We start from the raw sequence: 15,037 nt of genomic DNA on the forward strand, positions 1-15,037 counted from the left end.
TTTATTAAATATGTTAGAATTTATTTATGTTTATGAATAAATTTTGTATGGTTTAAAATTCATTTAAATATTATATAAAATTCATTTTCTAGGACTATTATATAATAAATAGGATAAATTATAAAATAAGTCATTCCATTATGTGTTTAGTTTTATTTTGGTTACTTAACTATTAATTTTTTCATTTTAGTTACTTGACTTTTCAAATCAAATATTTTAGTTATTCTCCTATTAGTTACCATTAAATGGGTGAAGGAAAGTTGGCATGGGTATTTTTATTGGCTTAATAATAAATTAAATTCTTTAATTTTTATATATTTTATCAATTTGATATTAAATTTAAAAATTCAACAAATTTAAACCTCGATGTTTACAAAATTTTCAATTTAATTCTAATTCTAAAAGTTTTTTAAAAAAATATTTAAAACAACATTTTGGATAAAAAATTATAAAAATGATTTAAAATATAAAAAAGTATAAATAAATTATAAATTAAAAGCCAAAACATATGTATTAAAAATAACAAATACAAAATTAAAAAGCTAATGATTCAAAATGGACATCTCCATGGGACATGGAACCGACAAAGCTCTCTCTTTTGGTTTGTTCAGCCCGTATTTCTAATTCTTGGACTAGATTTTTTGGGACTTTGGTCATGTGACCAACATACTTGGACTACCCCAGTTTAGAAGTTATTGATGGTGTAAGACCCAAATTTTGCCCGAGCCCATAAGTCAACTTAAAACCCACCTAACTACTAAACCAAACCCCATGACAAACCCAATTCAGCTTAGCCCAACAATTGAAACCCAAACCCGAGGCCCAAAATTAAACCTAATTACCCTAGCCCAAATGGCCCAAACCCAATTAACTCATTAGTCAAACTAGGGTTTTAGAAAAGCTAAAACCCTAGCTAATCTTCTGCCACCAGCCGCACCTGCCCACTGCCTCCACTGGCCACGCCTGCAGCACGCCACCGACCCATCACCCTTACCGCTACCTGCAAACAACAGTAATAAGAGGACAATACCAGCGCAAAATAAAAAAGAAAAGAAAAATGTAATGCAAAACTACAGAAGGTCGATCTCTTGTAAACGAAAAGGGGGATTTTGGAATACACAAAAAAATCGAGATTGTGACTGCAAAATTAGTGTTTCAAACATATATCTAAATACAAAAAAAAAAAAGTAAGCATTGAAGAAAAAAAACAGTTCAAACGTGCAAGGTCTCATTTCTTTTTCTTTTATCTTCATTTTCAACTACACATACATACATGTTTTCTCCTTTTTTAAAACAAAATAGTATATATATTTTATATATAAATATAGCAAAATAAATAAATAAAATTTTACCTTTTTTGATTTCCGCCACCATGTACGGTGGCAAGATCAGGACGACGACGTCGGTCCGATGATAGGACCTATGACCAGCGTAGGAGCCCCAGCAGAGAAAAAAAAGAGGGCCTTTTGCGGTTTTTTTATTTATTTTTAGCAGAAATGAAAATTTTTTTTATTTGGTTTATATAGGCAGAGAAAACGACGCCATTTTGGGCCGAATTTACAGACGTCAAAACAACATCGTTTTGACGACCCACAGCGAGACCCAACCTGCGTTGACAGGATCCGCGTGATTTTTCCAAAAAGGGATATTTACACGTCTGGTCCTTTCGCTTTTAACCTGTTTTGATTTAATCCTATTTCTTTTTAATTTTTCCCTATAATTTTAGCTCTGTTTCATTTCAATCCTCTGACTACTTGACCTCTTGGAACGGTGCGTTAAAGGGAGGTGTATGGGAATAATTTCCCGTTTAATCCTCGCCCTTTTACGCGCATCCAATTTCAATCCTTGTTTGATATTATTTATTATGATTTATGTCATTAATTTTATTTCAATTTCAATGCAGTCCTTTACTTTATTAATTTTATTATTCATATATATATTTATTATTCTTTGCCCTTTTAATACCTAATTTTTATGTTACCCATATCTTTTGTACATTTATTTATTTGCTGGGTTCGTTTTTCGCTTATACTTTAAATTTTTAAATGTGATACTATTTATAATTGTTTCATCAATTTGTATACTTATGTTTTCATTCTTTCTTTTCTAATATCTGAATTTAATGTTATGAATATCTATTATAGTAATTCATTTATTTATTCTTTTACTTTTAAAACATTTAACATCGACATTATTCATTGTTGTTTATTCAATTTTTAATTATTTGTTCTTTTACCCTTTTAATGCTTAGGTTTAATGCTATTTGCTTTATCCATTCATCAATTTATTATTATTATTATTATTATTATTATTATTATTATTATTATTATTATTATTATTATACTATTGTTTTTTATTATCATTATTATCATTATTATTACTATTATTTTCTTTACTATTGTCATTATTATTATTTTTATCATTATTATTTATTTTTCTCTAGTTGTCCATATTAGTGCTAAAATAGTATATTATGTGATCATCAACATTATATGCATTATGAAATGTTCTATTAGTAATTTTATTAGTATCATTTATCGATGCTACATTTTATTCATATATTATCGTCTCATTTTCAACATCCTCATTTTATTTCACTTCGTTAAAGTCATGTATAAGCCCAAATTGCCCGGGCCCGATGTTAAACCTTTACAAATTAACCCAAAATCCCTGACCCATTTACTTTACAAAATACCCACAGCCCAATACATTACCCAAAACAACAAAAACCCATCAGACCAAATACAACTAACCCTACCCAAACCTTAGCCCAACTACCCAAGACCCAACACAGCAAACCCAAACCCTAACCACCTATCCCCTTCCCACTTGCGCCGAACCTACCCACCTACTCTCTGCGCCCCCATGCCCCTGACTGCAGGCCACCTGCTCCATCGGCCATATCCTGCACACAGTAGAGAGAAAGGACAGAAATAATAGGAAATAAAATTGTAAAGGCTATAAAAGCCATGAAACGAAATGTAAAGGGGTCCCCTTTTCTTTTCTTATTTTCGGCAGTCTAAAAACAAAGAAACAGAGAATACACACATTAGTTTTTAGGAACAACAACAGATCAGTATTGGATATTGTTCAAATCAAAACCCAAATCAAGGAAAAAGGTGAAAAACCTATTTTCTTTCCTATTACCGAATCGTTTTTTTCTTCTTTTCATTGGCTTTTCTTTTTTCTTTTTTCTATACTCTAATACACTTAAATATATATATATACAATATTATAAAAAAATATAGAAAAATCTAAAATTTTACCTCCATTGGTATTTGCCATGTGTTGGTTCTAATGATGAACCGGTGCCTCTCCTCTGACCGGAAATCGCTCGGCTCCCTCCTCTCTCTTCTTTTTTTTTTCTGGCTTTGGCTCCAAATGATTTTTTTTCAGATTTAAAGGCTATTTATAGCCCTTAAAAACGGTGCCGTTTTGGGCATTAAAATTTAGGGCTGAAACGGTGCCGTTTCACCGTGGATCGGGTCGACCCGACCCTACCTGCTGGGATCCGCGTGTTTTTAATTGGAGGGGCTAATTGTGCTTTCAACCCCTCCGCTTTCTTATGGTTTTATAATCAAGTTTATTGTATTTTGTAATCTAGCCCCAAAATTTCTCACGATTTTCAATTTGGTCCTAGTGCATACGCAGCTTTTTAAATGACTGGGAATATTGTGCTTTTGGTCCTTTTACGTTTCTCGCGTGTTCAAATAAGCCCTCTCCTTTCCTTTTATTTTCAAATTCGCCCCAAGACTTCATTTTGGTTTCAAATTTAGTCCTTTTATATTTAAATTCATTTTCATATCATTTTGTTATTTTTTTATATTATTACTGTTTATTATGCCTATTATTATTTATCATCAATGTATTATTATAGCTAATATTATTATTTCTAATATATATATATGTATGACGTACATATTTTAAATATTATAATATATTTATGCAATATTGTTAATAAGTTTTATATTTTTTATATTAGGTATATATTATGTATTTATTTTAATACTATATCATATACATACCCTTTTATATTATTATATATATATGCTATTAATATCATACTTTTGTTGTTATGTATATATTTTAATATTGTTAGTTATATATATTTTGTAATATTGTATGCATATTTCTAATACCATCATATATTATAACATCATTATATATGTATGTATCTATATAGTGTATGAATAGTCTCTTTTTATAATTTCTAATATAAATATATATATCATACATGTTTCTTAATTTTCTTTTTATTTTTATTAGTTATATATATATATTATTACTATTTTATATGTATATATTATGTAAATATTTAAGTGTTATATTATATATGCTTTTCTACGTGTATATGTTTTTAATATTGTATTTTATATCTCATGTATGTATTTAGAATACTCTATTATATTTTTCATATTATATCATGTATATACATTTTTCATATATGTCATGTACACTAATTTTTCAATATTCATTTTATACATATAAATGTATAAATCATGTACATATTTTAATAATACAAGTTACATATACCTTTTTACTATCTTATGTATATACTTCAAACACTATATATAGTATATTTCTAACACTATTACTATTTATATATATATATATATATATTACATATATACTCTTAATTATCTTTATATGTATATTCGTTGTGTTCTCATTGTGTTCTCGTATTTGATACTATTGTTACATTTAATATCGCATGCATTGTCATTGTTTTTAATATTATTGTTGTATGTATTATGTGCCTTGATGTATTTCCAACTATTATCTTTCGCTTCCGCCATTTTATATATTACCCCATTGTTCATTATTTTAAAACATTTATTCGTGTTTTTATTTATTTCAATAAGCAAGGCAACGTACCGATTTAAACACTATGTCATCGATTTCATCGCTATGTTGGGTGAATATCAATCGACTCGTGTTAAAACGGTATATCCTTCTCAAAAGAAAACGAAACTTGAAATTTCTCGTGTTTTGATCGGATCACGATTCAATGTTACTTTGAACTTGCAATTTTGAAAATTAAGACAACACTTGTTTATAAGATACCAATTTTGGGCGTCGCGAGGGTGCTAATACCTTCCTCGCGTGTAGCCAACTCCCGAACCCTAATTTTTCTCTGGACTTTCACGTAGACCTAAACTTGGCCTTATTTTTGTTTTAAAAATAAATTTATTAGGTGTCCGATCACACCTATAAAAAGGATCGGTGGCGACTCCCTTTGTTAATAAAATCGAAAGTTAGTTTTCAAATGTTTAATAAATCGCCACAATTAGCGACCAAGCGAAACTAAAATTTTTACATTGCTACAAGTCACGTCAAGGAATCACGTTTAAATGTTTTTTTCTATAATAGGCTATTTTATGTTATCTCTCAAATAAGAAAAAAATATTTGTTTTAAATATTACATTTGATATTATTCGTAAAAAGAAAATTTCGAAAATAAAGGCAATATTCTGTATTTAGAAATTCGAGAAATTGTGCCCTAACGTACTGGGTTTCGATCTTTTCTCGTTTAATCTAAATAACCGGATATCTTTTTAAAATTAAAATGCATAAGTTTTGAAAATCAAAAGACAAGCTTATTCTTGAGGGTTTAAAATGTCGTGTCCTAACGTTCTGGATGTGATATTTTATTACTTCAGGACAAGAAGGTCTTTAGAGTCTGCTTCGATTTATCTAAACTTTTTTTTTGTAAAATTAACATTAATAAAAAAGAAGGATCGTATTCTTAAATTCTTTTCAGATTTTTAACTTTCGACATTAAGACATTAATTAATCAATTAGGTACCAATTTTGGGTGTTACGAGGGTGCTAATCCTTCCTCGTGCGTAACCGACTCCCGAACCCATTTTTCTCGAATTTCGTGGATCAAAATTGTTATTTTAATAAATCAAAGCGTTTTATTAAAACAATCAATCATGAGGTGACCCGATCACGCCTTATAAAAAAAGGATTGGTGACGACTCCCGTTTTTATTCATTTTCATTTTCAAAACCAAGTTGACCCCCATATTTCAAAAAAATGGTTTCGACAGAGGCATGTCCAAGCCGAAAAAAAACAAGGTGAAAAGTTTTTCATTTAATGAAAGATTTTACATTACATTATTTTCTTTATTCAAAGATTAGGTCTTTGTATATTTTAAAATTAATAAGAAAAAGAATTGATAGTTGTTTTGTAATAGTTTATTTTTAAATTTTCTATACTGAATTTAATCAAACAATATGATATTAATTTGAAGGAATAAATCCCAAACTATACATGAACTATGGTTTAATATGTAATTGTACATATGAACTATGATTTTGTATAATTTTATACATGAAATTTTGATTTGAACCAATTCTCGTAAATTATTAACACGCTTATTGATATGACATCATTTTATGTTTATATATTGCATATATAAATAATTATATTTATCTAATATAACAATAGATTGATTTATCTATTTCTTTAAGTGTGTATATGATTAAATCAAAATTAAAATTTCAAGTATGTATTTGAACCATAATCAAAATTTCACGTGTCTAACTGCACCAAATTAAAGTTTATGTATACAATTCCACATTAAATCAAAATTTATATATATAATTTTGAGATTTATCCTAATATTAGGTTCAAAAATTGTGTTGTTTTCAACTACGCATTCAATTACAATGGGCCTTAATAACTAGCACATTAAAAGTTTGTGATGAACACAACAATTGATTTCGTGGTTTGGAAACATTTTATGCTTGTAATTGGCATCACTAACTAATAAAGTAAAAATTTTAAGATGGATACAAAATTTGTTACATATACAGAAAACTTCCAACACCTTTGTGGTCTTATATAAAAATTAATCCACTATCAATCTACAATATAATAATTGATTTAAGTTAAACTTACTTATCAAGTTGCAACTATCCAATCTTATATATTAACTAAACCACCCTCCTTTCTAAATCTTTACACATTAAGCAAAAGAATAATTTGTTTACAATAATTATAGTAAACAATATAAGTACTCTCTATCTTTAACATAAACATAATTATTTTTAACATTTCAATCCCTTACAATAATTTTACCTGCCAATGTCAAACACGTACTTTTCTTCAACCTGGTAGTTCATGAGAATATTTCGGCTATAAACATAAGTATTGTAATTTGTTATTGATTTCGAGTCTAATTTTATCCCAATTAAATATAATATTTAAATAAAATCTTCTTAATAATATCGACTTTAAAATTTTAACTTAAAATATTGTGCTTACATTTATTCCCAAGTGCATTCAGTAAACTTATTTAATGCTCAACTAAAAGCTGTATCACCTTGCCATTATGACATCTAACAATTATTTAATCAAAATATAAAAGGCTAATTTCTAGTTTATATTTTTCACCATCTTAAAGGCATTCGTAAAACTCAGTTCCAAGGCGTGGCGATAATACAACTTCAAGAGGATTCAACTTAGGTAAGGCAAGTCCCAAGCCTTCTTCCATATCCACCGCTGTCCCCTCCGCCACCCTAATATCAAACCCCTGAATTAATTTCGACACCGTCAAGTGCACAACTTGCAACCCAAACGTCATTCCAGGACACGACCTTCTACCGGAACTAAACGGCATGTACTCGAAATTTTGACCCTTAACATCGAAATCAACATGTGTTGTCATGAACCTTTCTGGATGAAATTCATTGGCATTTTCCCAAACCCGTGGGTCTCGATGTAGTTTCCAAATGTTAACAATCAAACGAGTCCCTTTTGGAACATCGTAGCCGGCGATGCAACAATCTTGCATGGCCTCACGGATTCCGGTGATTGGTCCTGGTGGGTATAAACGTAGAGTTTCCTTAACTATGGCTTGTAGGTATTTGAGGTTCTTAATGTCTGATTCTTCAACCCACCTTTGTTTTCCAACGTGGTGGTCTATCTCTTCTTGGGCTGTGATTAGAACATTGGGGTGGTTCAGTAGTAAAGAAAGTACCCATGTGATTGTCACTGATGTGCTTTCTCCTCCGGTCAATGAAAGAACCTGCAAATAGCAGCGGGGTTTTAATGATGAAGTATACACATATTCAATCTTGTTCAAGTTTTAAGATTAACAAGTGCTGGAAAAAATATTAAACGTGAAAATAAGTTGAGTAAGCTATACCTTAGGTAGACTGTGTATAGTTCAAGCCACCCGAAAAATAAAAGAGTTTGAGTAAAAATATAAATTTGAAAAATGAATTTGGACAAAAAAATAAGACTCGTTTAGAAAACAGATCAGGCCTCAAGTAAGGTTTTGTCCAGGCCCGCCCCGAATTTACAAAAAAAAAAGTTGTTGTTTTGCTATTGTTTTACTATCATTTTACTATTATATTACTACTATTTTGATGTTATTATTTGGATATTGTATAATTCTTGTTTTATTATTAATTTTCTACTATTTCTATTTTAGAAACATTTGCTTGTTAAGTTACACATATCTTAGTGTTATTTTAATGTTTTTAGTGTCTTTGATATGTTATATTTTTTAATTTTTTATATAAAAATAAAAAAATTTAATACGGGCCAAGCTGGGCCCAAATTTAACATCTATAATTTGGGCTAGGCTTTGACAAAAATTTAGGCCCATTTTCAGGTCGGGCCGAGCCCGAGCCTATCAAGTGGGCCTAGAATTTTGTTAGGGCCCAACCCGACCCATGGATAGATTTAATCCTAGGTAAATAAATTATTAGTAAGTTTATGTTTTGATTACTCAACTTCAAAAAATTAAAAAATGTTCACAGATCTATTTAAAAATTTAAGTACTAGGTTGTTAAAAAATCACTACTATGTGACATTTTCTATTTCACTACCTACACCAATTGAAAACTCTCATTCTTTTTCTATTTTATACTTCAATTTTTTTCATGAAATAAATTTTAATGTTACGAATCTGCGAACCAAAGTCCTAATAATTTTCTTCTTTGATCACTTGCTGCTAAATTGACTTGGATCTAAAGTATGTTTTTCTCCTTGTTAATTAATAGGTATTGATCTACTATACTAATTATCAAATCATCGTCTAGAGCTCGCTAGTCGGACTTTAAAAAAACTTAACATCCTTGTGACTTAAATTTTTTGAATATTTCAATAACTTAAACGAAAACTTTAGAATAATTTAATAACAATTTTATAACTTTTTAAGATTGACTAACCAAAACATAAACTTACAAACAATTTAGTGACATTAGATATAATTTACTTAAATAAGTTAAAGTAAAACAAATTTGTAAAATCATGAGTTGAGTTTTAACTCAAATACTAATACCCATTTGGCTTGGTTTTCAATTTTATATTTTATGTTATCATATGAAAATTAAATGTATAATACTATAAAATAATAGTAACTATGCTATGCACTGCAAATAAAATAAAAATACTCAACAAACTGATTTAAGATATTGAATATGTTTTATGTAAAAATTTTAAAATAAAATAACAAAAAAAAGTATATGATAACATCTTAAATTCAGTTATAATTTTATCTCAAAATAATTATCCAACATAAAGTTATTAAAAATATTTAAGTGGTTTCGTAATTAAAAATTAATAAAAAAATATAAATTAGTAAATATTTATTATGGTACTCGTCATTATTGCTACGTTACTCAAATACTTAATTAGGTCTTAACCTATAGTTTACAGGGTTCGCAAGTAAGGTGATTGTATTCTTCTATGAGATTGCACGATGTGGGTTCATACAACCACGAAAGCGAATAAACTTACTAATAATTTATAGTGATTAGGATGTAGTTTAAAAGATATAGTGTGGTGCAACCATTACCAATGTTGTCGCTTTGACAATGGTGTCGCGTGTATGGCCTGAAATTACAGTATCCTCGCGTAAGTGAGTTAACATCACGTCCATGAAATCACTTTCAGAGGCACCCTGGTTTTCCCTTTTCTTCTTAAGATGTTCTTCGAGCCAAACATTGATTATTGAGTCGAGTTCTTTGGCATTTTCCTTCATGGAACGAACATGGCCTTGAATATCGAATCGTTCGAGCCACTGCAGAGCATCCGGTAAAACGAATATCCCAAATAGATACAACGCTCGCTTAATGGCTTTCATGAACCGCCATGGCTCACTGTCTACTTCCCGTAATCGTTACCGGAGAATCGTTTTCCGAAGAGCATCCTAAGGTTGATGTTAAACGTCAACCGTTCCAACGCCTCACTGATAGTCACTTTATCACCGTTTCGTGAAAGCCCGTACAACTCTTTGATGAACGAGTCCATTTCGGAGAACCGTATGTGCTTCAGCTTCTCCAAACGGTGGCTTGAAAGAAGCTCGACGGTGGCCATCTTACGGATGTTACGCCAATATTCACCATATGGGGCGAGCGAAAAGATAGCGTTGTCGTAACCCATGTACCGCCCGGCGACGATGTTGGCTCGAGTGGCTAAGGTTCGGTCATTGTTGGTGAAACAATCCTTGGCGATTTCCCAACTGCTTACCACTAAAATTCGGTGGGTTCCGAGTTTGAGTGAGTAGAGTGGGCCATGTTTGTCCGCCATTGTTGCTAGGTTCTTGCAGATTGGTTCTTTCCCACCTAAGAGATGGAGGTGACCGATGAGCGGCAATGAACCGGTCGGTTCAGGGATGCAATTTTTCTTGGAATTCTTGGGTGCTTTTCTCGAGAAAATGTATAGAAACAGCAACAAAGATGCAATCGATGGAATGTAAGTGTAAAGATCCATGGTGATTATGTGAGTATTGGTTTTCAAGTTGTAGAGCAAACGGCATTATTTATAGAAGAGGCTCCTACTACGAATTGGATTTTTTTTTTTTTAAAGTTTACGGATACGGCAATTATCAAGGGTAAAATTGTGGAATAAAAATTAAAACTAAAATACCTTACATTAAATTGAGGCTTTTTTATAAAATTAACCTAAAAAATTTAATTAATTACATAAATGACTCATTTTTTTATTAAACACATAAATTACCTCAAATCTACAGTGAAAATTGGTGGAGCCAAAAAGTTTGGCACCACCAACATGCTACATTAGCAACTGGGGTAAAAAAATTTAATTTTTTTGTGAAGCCATATAGAATGGTGTCATATATATAAATATTAGGGAAATATTGTAATTTTAAAAATGAAGGGACTTTAATAAAAAATTTCATTTTTGGTGGAGCCAAATAAATTGAGGCCACCAATTCCCAATTTGATTTTTTTAAGTTTTCTAAAATTTTAAATATATTAAAAATTGTTAAGTATAATCAATTTTAAAAGTTTAATATATTTAAAATTTTAATGCACTTAATATATATTTTTAATAGGTAAAGACAAAAAAATTCTAATATATTTAAAATTTTAAAAACTTAAAAAATTTAAATATATTAAAATTTTAAATATATTAAAAATATTAAGTATAACCAATTTAATATTTTAATATTTTTAATATATTTTTAAAAATTAAATATATTAAAAATATTAAGTATAACCAATTTTAAAATTTTAATATATTCAATATATTTTTAAAAATATTTTTAAAATTTTAATATATTTAATATATTTTTAATAGATAAAATAAAAAAATATTTTTTAATATATTTAAAATTTTAAAAACTTAAAAATTTAGTATAATAAATTTTAAAATTTTAATATATTTAAATATATTTAAAATTTATTAAAATTTTGAAATATATTAAAAAAATTTAAGTATAAGCAAATTTAAATTTTAAATTTTTAATATATTTTTAATAGGTAAAGACAAAAAAATTAGTATATTAAAATTTTAGAAAACTTTTAAAAAATCACATTGGAACTGGTGGCCTCAATTTATTTGGCTCCACCAAAAAATAAAAATTTGTTATAAAAGTCCCTCTATTTTTTCAGAAATTATAGTATTTCCCTAATATTTATACAAGTAATATCATTCTACATGGCTCCACTAAAAAATTAATTTTTTATCCTAGTTGCTAATGTGACATGTTGGTGGTGCCAAACTCTTTGGCTCCACCTATTTTTACTGTAAATTTTAGGTTATTTGCATGTTTAATTAAAAAAATAGTCATTTATGTAATTAATTAAATTTTAGGTTAATTTTATAAAAAGTCTTAAATTAATTAACTAAATTTAAAGAAAAGAAATTACTTCAAAGGTTAAAATATATTATAATTTTTTACTTTTAATAAATTTTTATTTTTATTTTTATATTTTTATTTTAAAATTTAATCTAGATTTCAAAATTTAATTCAACTTTTAGATTTCAAAATTTAAGTTCTATAATTAATATTCTTAAAACTATTTTGTTAAATTTAAGTTTATTATTATATTTTTTAGGTGCATAATTACTACGTGAGTATTATTTTATTTTAAAATATTACACCAATAAATTTAATAAAACAATTTTAACAGTATTAATAATTAGAATTGAATTTTAAAATCTGAAAAATAGAAAGACTAAAATCTTGAAAATAAAAGTATAATAATTAAATTTTAAATTTATAAAAAAAGTACTATAAAAGAAATTCTTCGTTTGGTGACGTTCATGGTTGGATCACGTCTAATTCTCAAATTCCCCACCACAAAACTCATCGTTTCGCTATCACCACGTTTCACACGCTAGTACTTATGTTTAAGTAAAACGTTTGTATAACTATTATTTTATACTTTTAAAAATTAAGATTTCAGTTTTTGTAGAAATTTTATTTTTTATATTTTAAAATTTAATTTTAATGGTGATATTTTAAAATTATTTTCGTTAAATTCAAGCTAAATACAAAATTATTAAGTAAGTTTTTATTTAAAAATATAAAACAATAAATTTAATAAAAGAATCTAATAATGTTAAAAGTTGAATCTTAATTGTAAAATCTAGAAAATAGAAAAATTAAATTTTATAAAATAAAATATGAAGATTAAATCCTAAATTTTAAAAAATACAGAAATTTATAACATATTTTAATCTATTAGATTTACTCTTTGCTTTTTACTTTAATAAATTATAATCATTATTTTTGTGAAATTAAGTAAAATTATATCAATTTTATCAATTTATATTTATAAATCACTAATCGAAATTAAAAAAAAATTGAGGAGATTTGATTTACAAAAGTGGGATTCTTTTAATATTAAACAAGTGGCTGTTAATTCATTTGGGACCGAGCTTTTTATTTGGTCCTCTTGTCATCCGTTGTTGAAAAAATTGTATCAATAATATTTGAGAATTTGCGTGATTGGAAAACATTATGTTTTTTAGTAAATTAATATTTTAATTAGTATTTTCATTAAAAATAATTAGACTCATTTTAAAAGATTAATGATTAAATTTAAGTAAATAAATAAAAGAATAAGGATCAAATTGATAAAAATGTAAATATTGAACCTAAATTTATCATTATGCCTTACATATTCCTAAAAATAATAAAAAATTATAAACCGGTTCAATTTATTCAAACCATCAATGTTTTTTCATAATTTTTATTTTCTATCAATTTCAAGCGATTCACTTAAAAGTCAATTCGGTCATTTTTTTCTAAACCAATATATGGATATGATCATTTTTTCTAAACCAATATATGGATCGATCCTCGTTCAACTGATCAATTTAATCGATTCCAATAATACTAAAATAATAAATAAATAATTTTAATAACAATTAATAAAAAAATTTCACGGTAGGGTTAAGGTTTTTACTTTAATAATAAGAAAAAATAATTACGAAAATAGAGTGGAAGCAAATTATTTATGAGAATAGATTGTTTTGAACAATAAAAGGTGATATCGTTGATGTCACTAATGTTTTAAGCAGTACCACCTATAAAATAATATATTAATAAAAAAAGGTGACACCAAAATGTCATGCTACACTTTCTTCACCCACATTTATTTTTTTTTTTTTTATATATTTTGCTTTATATTTTATATTTTATAGTTTTCATGATTTAATTTTTAGTTCAAAAAAATGTTGAGTTTTTTATTTTATAATTTTATAATCTTAAATTTTTTAATATTTAGAATAATGACTGAGTTGATAATGTAACACCCCTCACCCGACTCAATCGTCGGGTTCGAGCGATAAGATGCCACATTTATTACCAGACAACTACAATCAAATAGACCATAAATAAATCAATCAAACACTCAAACATGTTATAAAGACATTCTCATTATGATTCACAATTAAATCCAAACCTTAATCAAGCTTACGAAAGCTCTTTTGTTGACCCGAGTACAAAATAAGAATAAATTGTAAAGTTTTAAAAATTTAGGGTCGACGCTATGGCGTCAACTCCTCTTTGTCGTGACGTCACCAAACAGTTGGTCATGTCGTGACCTCAGGTCACTCGTCGTCGCGACGTAACATACTGACAACCGATGTTGTGACGAGGAAGGTTGCTCGTTGAGACGTGAACTCTATTTTTGGTCAAATTTAAGCCATTTAGTACTTATTTCAATGTAACCAAATCATTTCCATAATTGGTGCATAACTACAGACTTGAACCTGCATAAAACCAATCCAAACTCATACCAAAACATTGCAGTTAAACATTTCTCAATCAATAAATTCAAATGCCTCAACTTGGCACCATTTCATACCAATTCAACTTATAGAATTACAATTCATTCACATATGCATTTAACCATTCCATATAATCATTTTCTCATACCATTTCATGCTCAAATATGCAATTATAAGTTTGATACACACAACACGACATATTACCAAACTTACATTTATCAATTGCCATTAACTTTCACGCATTAACTAAAGTTCAAACCAAAACTATCGTTTTAAGTTAATATAACAACGCCTATGTACATGCCACATAATCAGACTTTAAAACGTTTGAAATACTAATGAATTGTACACGGGGTAGTGTGAGCTTCTCGTAGATCCGATCCACACATTCCGCAAATTGGCAAACTACAAGGAAAGAGAAAACAACGGGGTAAGCATAACGAATGCTTAGTAAGTTCATAGGTATTTGAACGAGAAACTTACCTCGATTTACAATTAAGCATGTTAAACTAACTAATTTGGAAAAGTTTAC

At 28.1% G+C, this 15,037-nt stretch overlaps 1 pseudogene; it reads right to left on the minus strand.

Annotated features, from left to right (window-relative positions):
• Window positions 1-7,223: 7,223 nt before the first annotated feature.
• On the minus strand, window positions 7,224-10,810 carry LOC128295521 (dimethylnonatriene synthase-like; annotated as a pseudogene).
• Window positions 10,811-15,037: the final 4,227 nt, after the last annotated feature.

This window comes from Gossypium arboreum, chromosome 7 (genome assembly GCF_025698485.1).
Source record: "Gossypium arboreum isolate Shixiya-1 chromosome 7, ASM2569848v2, whole genome shotgun sequence".
Taxonomy (NCBI): Eukaryota; Viridiplantae; Streptophyta; class Magnoliopsida; order Malvales; family Malvaceae; genus Gossypium; species Gossypium arboreum.